This window comes from Panthera pardus, unplaced genomic scaffold (assembly GCF_024362965.1).
Source record: "Panthera pardus isolate Hobbes unplaced genomic scaffold, ASM2436296v1 HiC_scaffold_1, whole genome shotgun sequence".
NCBI lineage: Eukaryota > Metazoa > Chordata > Mammalia > Carnivora > Felidae > Panthera > Panthera pardus.
In genome coordinates, this window is record NW_026526654.1 from 36,023,278 (window position 1) to 36,034,848 (window position 11,571).

At 33.7% G+C, this 11,571-nt stretch overlaps 1 long non-coding RNA gene across 1 annotated transcript; it reads right to left on the bottom strand.

The window, feature by feature from the left end:
• Positions 1-279: 279 nt before the first annotated feature.
• On the bottom strand, positions 280-11,358 carry LOC128776016 (uncharacterized). Its single transcript, XR_008421015.1, has 4 exons — positions 11,150-11,358; positions 2,374-2,521; positions 1,185-1,246; positions 280-454 (listed from the first exon to the last, which is right to left on the bottom strand). It is a non-coding gene; the product is annotated as an uncharacterized LOC128776016 (long non-coding RNA).
• Positions 11,359-11,571: the final 213 nt, after the last annotated feature.

Sequence of the window (11,571 nt, forward strand, 5' to 3'; positions counted from 1 at the left end):
GTGTGTAAAGTTTCATATGGTCAGTAAGTTTGTGCAATTTTCTTAGTCCAAATATGGGCAACTGGGAGTGAAAGAATTCTGATTCTAGGTAGGAGCAGGATATAGGACTAGAGAGAGTCAGGTTTTAGTTGAATGAGTGGAAAATTACTAGGAATGAAGAATTTTCCAGAGACCCAGACAATGAATCTATGTGTATGTGTGAATATATCCTAATAATAAATACAAATTTACAAACACCATATTCATACATCTACTTATATTTAAGAAAAAAGAGGGGCACCTGGGTGGCTCAGTTGGTTGAGCGTTTGACTTACGCTCAGGTCATGATCTCAGGGTTGGTGGGTTCAAGCCCTGCGTTGGGCTCTCTGCTGACAGCTCAGAGCCTGGAGCCTGCTTCAGATTCTGTGTCTCCCTCTCTCTCTCTGCTCCTCCCCTGCTTGTGCTTTGTCTCTCTCTAAAATAAATAAACATTAAAAAAAGAAAAAGAAAAAGAGAAAAGAACAAGGGAAGGAAAAACTATAAATTAGAAAAACAACTATAAAGGTAAATAGATAAATAAAATAATTAGATTGGAGGGGGTGGGAATAAAATAAAAGATTATTTCTGGAAACATACTTTTGTTATATCTGACTTTGTAACATGAATTATATTGTGCTATGTCAATAAAAGTTTAATTTTAAGAGAAATCATTAACATTAAACAAAATGAATAAACACAGATAATACTACATGTGCTTTTAAAACACTGTAAAACAATATTTTGTGCATTTCTAATATTATAAAATCTAAGTACTGAATAATTAAAACATTTCTCAGAAGACTGCTTTCTTTATAATAATATTGTTTGCATTAGTCCTTTATTTTTTATCCTGGGCTATTATCCAGGTATTGCAAGATAAAATATATTAGCAATTGTGCAGATGTCACTGAGAACAGAGATTTGTTTTTTTCATTCTGAAGTAGAACATACATATGGAAGATTTATGAAGTTATAGAAAAACTCTGTGGCTTTGGATTGAAATGGAACTATCAATGTTTCAGATACCTTATCCTAAAAATATATATTTTCTAGTTTTATCTATTGAAAACTGCCCAAAACCTTGCACAAATCTATAGCAGCAAACATACATAGCATACAAATTGAGGTTAATATTTACTATTTCTCACTATAAGTAGCCAACCCACCTTAGAAAAATTGCTGATTCTGAATACAGGGTGGAATTATCCATGGTGATTCCAAAATATAACTTGATATTAAAGAAAATAAAGTGGTTATCAAAGCCTGCTTATCTTTGATATTTGACTACTTGACTATATGTCAAAAAATCTCTCACAGTCAAAGAAACCTCTCACTGGACATCTAGGACAATCTGAGTACCAATAAGAATAATCACTGCTGTGGATTAAATATATATTAATGATGCTTATTTATTTTAAGTTTAATTATTTTGAGAGAGACAGAGACAGCATGAATAGGTGAGGGGCAGAGAGAGAGGGAGACAAGAGAATCCCAAGCAGGCTCTGTGCTGTCAGCAGAGTCCAGTGTGGAGCTGGAACCCACAAAACCATGAGATCATAACCTGAGCCGAAACCAAGAGTCACTTAATTGACTGAGCCACCCAGGCACCCCTATATTAACTATGTTTAAATCCAGTAGTTCTTAATACGTGTCAAAAGATTCTAATTGGTCTTCCTCATCTTTGGAGAATAAAACAATTTCATAAAATTCTACAAGATAAAAAATCAGTAATTGATCATGCTTTTTATTTGATCCTTTAACCAAGTAGTTAATGAATGGAAGTTTCTTTTGTAGGAATATCCTGGAGGATATGAGAAAATGAAGGATAGAATTAGAATATAAATATTTTGTAGCTTCTGAGGAGTTAATGGATCCAGGACATGTACCTCCTAGTGGAAGTATACAATATCACCCCTATCAAACAAAATTGACATCCGTTGTCATCCACAGAAAGGTAGCTCTGGAATTTTCCTATATAAGGGAATTATGAGCAGGTATCTGCTTAGAAGAGTGCCTTAGGGATGCTGGGAGACTTATGTTGAAACTGTTTGTTTAGCAAGCTTGCTATTTAAAAGAATTTGCTGAAGTGGTAGCAAAGCTTACAGGATGGCTAAGACCTGTCTGTCAATCTCATTTACCATTGCTTGTACCAACTATTGTCTTTGTATTTATTTTATGATATGAATATCTAAAATAGAAGTGTATCCTTGCCTGGAAAAAGGAAATAGACACTGCTTTATTTTTCTCCACATTATTACTCGAATGAATGTGTTTCTCCCTTTATGAGACAAGATGCTGTGACTATGGTTTGGCTTACATACCTTGTAATGGTTATGAAATGTGAAACTAAATTACCTCATTATATGGCTTCTGGGTTGTAGAAGGAGAGAAGTGGCATTGACTAGAGCCAGATGTTCTGCCTTCATAACCAGGTTCCCCTTCTTACTAGCTCCATGACTATAGAAAATTTAATTAATCTTCCTCTTGTTCTTCAGTTACATTACTGCAAAAATGAAGATAATACCATTTCCCATTGTTGGCTTCTGGCAAGGACAAAATGAATTGATAAGTAAAAATTTGACACATAGGAAATGTTTGGTAAATGTTAGTCATTGCCATGATAGGTAAGTTGTTAGAAGATTCCCTAAGAAATCGAATGTTGTGAGCACATGAAATGGAGAAAATAAAGACAAATTTGAGAGCTCTCAGAGAAGTCCATAAGATTCAATGACCTGAGAAGGGTCTTGGAAAGGGTGGCATACAAAAGTTGTTGTCTCTCTGCTCTCTCCCAAAGTGGTTTATGCAAGCCAGTTTGTTTAGATCTTGCATCTTTATTTTTTTTAAGTTTATTTATTTTGAGACAGACAGAGGTGCAAGTGGGGAGGGACAGAGGGAGAGACAGAAAATCCCAAGCAGGCTCTGTGCTGCCAGTGCGGAGCCTGACGCAAGGCTCGAACTCACAAACCATGAGATCATGACCTCAGCGGAAACTAGAAGTCGGATTTTTAACCAACTGAGTCACCCAGGTGCACCTAGATCTTACGTCTTTAAATCAGGTATTTCTTTCCTTTTCCTTGTATTTTTCAAAACTGCTGGGGGTCTATCATAAAAAATTAAAATTGAGCAATTTTATCTTTTAAGAATAAACATTTAGGAAATGTAATTTTTATTTTTTATTTTTTTAATGTTTATTTATTTTTGAGAGAGAGAGAGAGACAGAGCACGAACAGGGGAGGGGCAGGCAGAGAAGGAGAATCCGAAGCAGGCTTCATTGCAGAACCTCAGGCAGGTTGTAACCACCAACCGTGAGATCATGACCTGAGCAGAAGTCAGACGCTAAACTTACTGAGCCATGGGCACCCCAGGAAATTTAATTTTTAACACAGAAAAATAATCATTGGATATTGCAAAATATGGTGTCACATAGAACATAAAATTTTCCAGATTTCTTATGAAATGGAATATTTACATATATTTATATATTATTTATACACAACATGATAGAATTTTTCAAATTTATACCTAGTATGAAATTGTATTTTAACTGACATATGCCTCTATCTAAAAATCTGTCCATATCTCTGATCCATCTATATTTAGAAAGAAAATACTTTACAATATTCCCCAATCTAAATGGTAGCTTAGAATTATAGGAGACAGTTATAATTATTTCAATTAAAATATACAAGTCACTCTGCATTATAATAAATCCTACAGAGAGCAGTATATATCACTATAGGATATGTATGTGGTATTTTTATTATTTGAATACTAAATTACCTAATTTTCATGCTTCAGATTTGCTGACTGTGACTGTAATTAATCTCCTAATGATTAACAAAGAAAGATACTTTTTGATATCAAATAAATGAGAATAATAGCTTCCATGAATTTTGTGAAAATCAATTTATTAAATGGGTCCTTAACATCTTGGAATACTTCCAGTAGTATAAGTGAATGAATTCCAGCAAGGAAGTACTTCCTGTGAAGACAAGATTTACACGGGAGAATGCTCTTGAAGAAATCTTATCTTTTTTACCGTGGGGGTGATTATAAAGTTAAATATATAGCATAGCGTAAAATGGAATTGTGAAGAATGAGGTCAAAATAAGACTAAAAAAGGTGAAGGGCATATTTAATAATATATCATTTTCAAACATAGGATATTTAACTACCAGAAGTCACTTTAAAGAGAAATAGTTAATGATCCTTAAAATTCGCTTTTACATAGTGTTATATTGTTACACACTTTACTATAATACCTCTTTTTTCATATTAATATATGGCAGAATATAAAAATGTTATATGGTACTTTTCCACAGAGTACTAAAAGATGCATACAGACATCAGAACACAGAGTAATTCCTTAGGAACTACTGTTCATTATAATAATTACATGCATGTTTTTGCAGAAGTTACAGGAAAAGTAGTGGTGTTTTAGGAATTATTTATTAGTAACTAAGGTGGGCCATAGAGCAGTCCACAGCTCTCTGTGAGTGTGTCTTTGTCTAATTTTTCAGCCTCAACTCTCTTATGCCTGGCACACACATTTTGCATTGCCATTCTCAAATAATTCCAAGTTGCTGTGCTTGTCATTTTTTATGTAACCTTGGACTTTGTTCATCCTTCTTCCTTTTTCCTGAATGCATTTCTCCATTCTTTCCTGCTCCCTGTATTAGAACTAGCAAATCAGTACTCCATTTTTCTGTGTCCACTCTAGACAACATTATATGTCATCCTCTCTCCACCTGGCAAGTATTGATTATTTCCACCTTTGGACTACCTCTGTGCAACAATGCAGATTTTACTTTGGCATTTGTAAAACATTATCAATCTGATATTTGGCAAATCTGTCTCCTCATTTGAAACATGATTATTTGTTGCCATGTTGCTAGTAGTGAGCCAAATGACTGATTGTTGAATTACATCCTTATTAATAGGTTATTTTTTTGAAGATTCACATGTCAAGATCCCTCAATTTGATCAGTCTTATAGAGATTAGGGATAATTTAAGATATACCAGTGTACTATGAAAATTATGGATTTCATCTGTGTCAATCTAACTTTGAGGACATATGTAACAGATATTTTGAGATGTCATATCCTCCAGAGAACTATCCGATAAAACTTCCTGCAGTGATGGAAAAGGTGCCCTATAGTATGATAACCATTAGTTATTTGTGGCAATTGAGGATTTGAAATTACCAGTATGAAAAAGTGGATATTTGGTTTATTTTTTAATTAATTTATATTTAAATTTAAGTAGTCACATATAACTAGATCCTCCCTACTTAGCATCACTCCTGAATCAGTGTGTATTTAAAATTCATGTATGTTCAATGACATATATATACTAACAATACATCTTTATATATTGACATTTAATTAAATAATTTTATAAATGGGTGTTTTCAGCAAAATTGCCATACACTGGGAATTCAAAGATAGTATGATACAGTCTCAGAACTACAGACATTTTTACTTTTCCAAGGAGAAGTTGTAATAACATTCACCTCAAACTTTATGGGCAAATTTGCATAATAAATATTTTTGTTTACTACTTTCTCTCACCCAAACACAGTATTTGCAGGGAAAGGAAAGAAGAGTGAGAAAAACAGAGTATTCTTCATGTAGCAGGAAGACAAATATGAAACATAGAGTAAAGAGAATAAAAGAGAATAAAAAGACTCAAAATGAATTTAATCGGAAATACAATAGATAGTAAACCTAAATGATGCTAGGATAATGAACATTTTAAAAAATAATCTTTTAGAGTTTTCTAAATTTAGTAAAAACACTTAATATTTCACATTACATATATATATATTTTGACCTAACGGTTCATTCAGTGTTATCCAATATGCATGGTGAGCATCAGATTATGCCTGCCTTGTCCAGAATGCCTTTATATAGAATGAAGTGCTTAACCCATAGGAAACCCTCAGTAAATATTAGATGAAAACCTGAATTAATCACTGAATCCTGAGCAATATTGTAAAAAAATGAAATAAATCCACATAAAAGCATATTGGTGAAACTCAACAACATAAAAGACAGTAAGTGCTGAAAGCAACTTGGAAATTGCAGATCATTTACATGGCAGCAACAATGACATAATTCTCCTTAGCAGCAGGAGGTAAGAGTAGCAAAAGAAATATCTTTCAAGTGACAGAGTAAACTAATCACCAGCGTCTACATGCTGTTTTGTTGATGTAGGAAAGTCAGCATCCAACAATATTATTTTCATTTTCTTTTTTAAAGGCTACTTTATTTTTTTTTAATTTTGTGTGTTTTATTTATTTTTTCCCAATGTTTTAATACCTATGATATGAATGTGTGTATGTATGTATATGTGTGCTTATGTATGTTTTCATAAATTATGAATTTTTTTGCTTAAGAACACAGACCAAATTCAAAGACATGGGTTCTCATTGAAAAGAAAGAAGAACAAAGTGTGCTTAAAACTATCTTAATATTTCATTTCATTAAAAATATCATTAAAAAATTATGACAATAAAAAATCTATGAAATCTGGATGGAAGGATAAGGTTCTTAATATATCATTAATCTTTATATTTTTTCAATTTGTTTAGAATATTTTATAATTAAAAGTGAAATAAAAATATATGATGTAAAACCTAAATTTGTGTCATAAAGTCCTAAGACATAAAATGAGTGTTGCATACACCAATGTATGAATTTATATGAATTTGAAACTTCTATTGCACATGAATACCATGAATCCCTGAAAATATATGAGTTATTCCTTATTATTAACTGCACAATTCTTCATATACTTACTGTTACATCAACCTTCTTTAAATAAATGTTAATTTACACTATTTATAAACCAAACTTTAGAAATATCTGAAGTATTATTTCTAATAACTTTTATTAGAAACTGCATTTAAATTCATATGAGATATGAATATCTGCATTTCTTTTAGAAACAATAGCCATTAAATTGATATATTCACTTTCTCATTAATTTATATTTGAACACAGCATAGCAAGTATTTAATTATAATTTACTCCACGTTCATAAAATGTATACATGTTTATTCCTGATGGTTGTTTTTACCAATTTCACAAATTTCATTGTTTACTCTTTTCAAAGGAGATCTTGCTGATTTTCTTCTATGAAAGATTTTATTCCAGCACTGAGTCATATTAAAATATGAAAAAGTTGAAGTTGGCAAGAAACACATGAAATCAGCAAAGTTGTGAGAAATATAGTAGTATTGGGGGAGTTTGAGAAAATGCTGCTTATCCAGAATCACTACTGTGGCTGCCTAGAGGCTAGTTTAATTAGGCTACAATTCATATGGCAGAAAGTAGTTTTGTAATTACCTTCAAATGACCAAATGATATAGAACTCTAAGGAGAGTTGCATATTCCCAGTAATGAACCAATTTTCAATTGACTGGGTATTTTATCTAAGGCATTTATTGAGCAAACAATATTTAAATATATGTTACTTCAATTCTATATCCATATAAATAGTTGAATTTTAGGAGCTTATTTCAGAATGTATAGAAATAATTAAAATTTTTTTTAATAAAACCCATCAATTTTTAGAAACATGCTTTGCTTAAAGTAAAAGTACTGCATCTAAAATCTAGAAATACAACCATTAACTAAGTTTCAGATTGCACCATGAAAGTTCAATTAGTTAAGTATGGGAAGCATATTTAATTAAAATCCATATCTCTTAATGATGAATAAAGAAATATAAATACTTCCTTTTTTGATTGTTTATAGTTAATTCTTCTTTGATATCAAAGTGACCCCAAAATCGTATCTTTTTAAGAACACTTTTCCTCTTTATCTGAATCTTTGCCTTTTGCAAGGGATAGATGCATTAAATATGTGCATTAAAATATAGCCCCAGGGGCGCCTGGGTGGTTCAGTTTGCTTAGCATCCGACTTCCGATCAGGTCATGATCTGGCAGTTTGTGAGTTCAAGCTCCACATTGGGCTCTTTGCTGTCCTCCAGGAGCCCACACTGGATCCTCTGTCTCCATCTCTCTGCCCCTCCCCCGACTCTCCAAATTAAAAAAAAAAAAATTAAAAATTAAAAATAACTTTAAATAAATAAATAAATAAAAATAAAACATAACCCCAAACCTGAGACATATCCTCTCTACTACATAGAAATAAAGTCAACAAGTTTTTAGGCAGAAAATGTGGTATGGGGGTTCTTTTAATTAATCTAAAATGCTTCCTTTGCTAGAGGTAGTAGTATCAAGAGAAAAATTGATAATCTCTAAATACAGAAGATTTTTGAAACATTATGAGGAACTAAGGATATCTAAATCAGTATAATTTTTTATATTTTGAAAATGGAGGTATAAGAGAAAAAAACAACAACTTCATACAAATATCCATAAAAATTACAAAAATGTGCTTTGGGAATCGAAACATAAAATGAAAGAATAATAATTTGTCATATTTTCTATTAAATACTTATGTTAATAATCATTTATATACTTTAAGAATATTAATTCAATCCTCACAACCGAGTTAGCTGTTATTATGAACTTCATTAAAAAAAAACAAAACAGCTGAGATAAAGAAACTGAATGACTTGCCAAGGCACACATAGGTAGCATTATTGGAAAAAAAAAAATTGACCCTAAGCAAACTTAATTTGAAAATCCATTTTAAAATATTATGAAAGCAGCCATAATACAAGACTAGCAACATTAACTCAAGAAAAAAGTACAAGTATGAGAAAATTTCTTATCTATTTCTTTACCTGAATGGTTTTTTGCTATGAAAACATCATGTAGTTGTTATTGAAAGAAAATACACAAAATTCAGACAAGAAACGATGGTAACAAAATAAAACAAACCCAGAACTCTAAACGTTAAAACAAAAAAATTAACAATTTAACAATTTAAAAAATAAAAGTTAAAACATCAAGTACAGACAATCAAAGGGTTGTTGCTGGAGCTGTTATGTCTCAGAAGGCAGGATATCCTACTGATATCCTACTAAAGGGCTCCATGAAGAAGGTCAGTTTAAACAGGTTTTCTTTCTATGACATTTGTTACAGTCCCCAGCTATATATATTCAATATAAAGAAAACAAAAAAACCCACAATTTTTATATGGAACTCACATGAACCTAGGGGTGAGAAGAACTGGAACAATTATTTCAATTAAAAAAATATTGGGAAAACCAGATTGAAGTAAAAGGATGACAGAAACTGGAATGAGGAAGGACAGCAAGGGGAAAAGAAGAAGAAGGACAAGGAGAGCATGAGCAGGAGAGGGAAAAGAAAGAGGAAAAGAACAAAAAGGAGTAGGAGGAGGACAAGGATGAGGAAGGGGAGAGGAGAAGGAAGAGGAAAGGAGAAAAGATAGAGGAAAAGCAGAAAGAGAAGAAGAATAAAAAAGAAGGGGAAGAAGAACATTGAGGAGGAGAAGAATGAGGAGGGAAAGAAAAGTACCATTTTATGCAGTAACTAAAGCAAGAAACCCTTCTTTTTTTTTTTTTTTTTAAAGAAGTCACCAGCTTGCTTGTGTGTTCTTTGCACAAAGATAAAGGAAAAAATGACCAGCGGAATATCTTTCTCACATACTATTTTAAAGTAAGATTGCTTAAACGCACTGGGAGAGGCTGTTTCCTCTTCTTAGGACACATCTAAGAGAGGTGGCATTGCTTCTCCAGGGACAAAAGAGCTGATGGGTGCCATTTCCCTCTTCTACCCCTCAGCATGAGTGCAGAGACAAATGCTGAAGACAGCTAACCCAGACACTGGCAGTTGAATGTGCTTTGCTCCAAACCCCATGCTCTGGCATTCTGGTGCAACTGCCCTTCAGGGTCAAACCTTCAGTGCAATGAGAACCTCCTCTAGAAGACCAGCACAGGTCTTTGCCACTCCAGGTCCCCAAAGTTTGGAGTTTTAAAACTCAGCTGACCTGGCTAGGATAGAGCCCAAAGTGCACTGCACTGCACCAGGCAGGCAAGCAACCTGGACGCAGAAAGTATGAAAACAGGAATCTGAAAATAGCCTAGGATGCCCGAGGGGAAATTGTTTGCTCTTCTGGGAGAGCTTCCCTGACAGTAGCAAGCATGAACCCCCTCTCTAGGGACAAAGGAGATGGCTGGCGCCATTTCTCTCCCTCGCCCCTCAGTATAAACCACTTTAATAAACATCACAGTGCTAACACTGGCTGCCTACCTGCTTACACCTAAGTTCACTCCCCCTAGGCTCTGCTGGTACTGCTTTTCTCCAGAAAATGTGCCTAAGAATTATCACAGTGGGCCCCTCCTCCAGAAGACCAGCACAAAAACCCTGCACACACCATGTCTATTGCCCATAGAGTTGTGCAAAACTTCAGTTCTTGTGGAAATAGCATCAGGTCTCTTTTAACAAGTACCCCAGAGCATACCTAGTTAAAATTCACCAAAGTCCAAACATTCCCCACTACAGAAAAAAAGAACTTTGCAGATGACTGACCTGAGAGATAGAGTGACTAAAATACAGCAGCAGAGTGGGCACAACACACACCAGAGACACTTCCTGTAATGCCAGGCTCTGGCCATTATATAACCTCTTTTTCATAAAGCCACTACAGTCAGGAGAAGGAAACATAACAGGCCTTCCTAACACAGACAAGACAGAGATTTAGACAAAATGTCAAGACAGAGTAATTCATCCAAAAGAAAGAACATGAAAAGTTTATAGCCAGGGATTTAATTGAAACAGATATAAGTAATATGCCTGATTCATAATTTAAAGCAACAATCATAAAGATACTCACCGGGCCTAAGAAAATCATAGAAGACATCAGGGAAACCCTTACCACAGACATAAAAGAGCTACAAAAAAATCAGGCTGAAATGAAAAATGCAATAACTGAGGTTCATAACTGACGGCATATGATGACCTCAGGATGGAAGAAGCAGAGGAGCAAATAAGTAATATAGAATATAAAATTATGGAAAATAATGAAGCTGAACAAAAAAGAGAAAGAAAAATTTTGGATCACAAAAATAGACTTAGGGAACTCAATGATTCCATCAAGCATAGTAACATTCGTATCATAGAAGTCTCAGGAGAAAAAGAGAGAGAAAAGGGAATAGAAGGTTTATTTGAGGAAATTATAGCTGAAAACTTACCTAATCTGAGGAAAGAAACAGACATCCAAATCTAGGAGGCACAGAGAACTCCCATCAAAATCAACAAAAGCAGGCCACCAACATGAAATATCGTAGTTAAATTTCCAAAATATAGAGATAAAGAAAAAAATCCTAAAAGCAGCAAGACAACAGCCGTCCCTAATTTATGAAGGAAAACCAACAAGATTAGCAGTAGATGTCTCCACAGAAACTTGGCAGGCCAGAAGGAAGTCGCATGATACAATGTGCTGAATGGGAAAAATGTGCAGCCAAGAATACTCTATACAGCAAGGTTATAATTCAGAATAAAAGGAGATATAGAGTTTCCCAGACAAACAAAAACTAAAGGGGTTTGTGACAACTAAAACAGCCCTGCAAGAAATATTTAAAGGGGACTCTTTAAATGGGAAAGAAAGACCCAA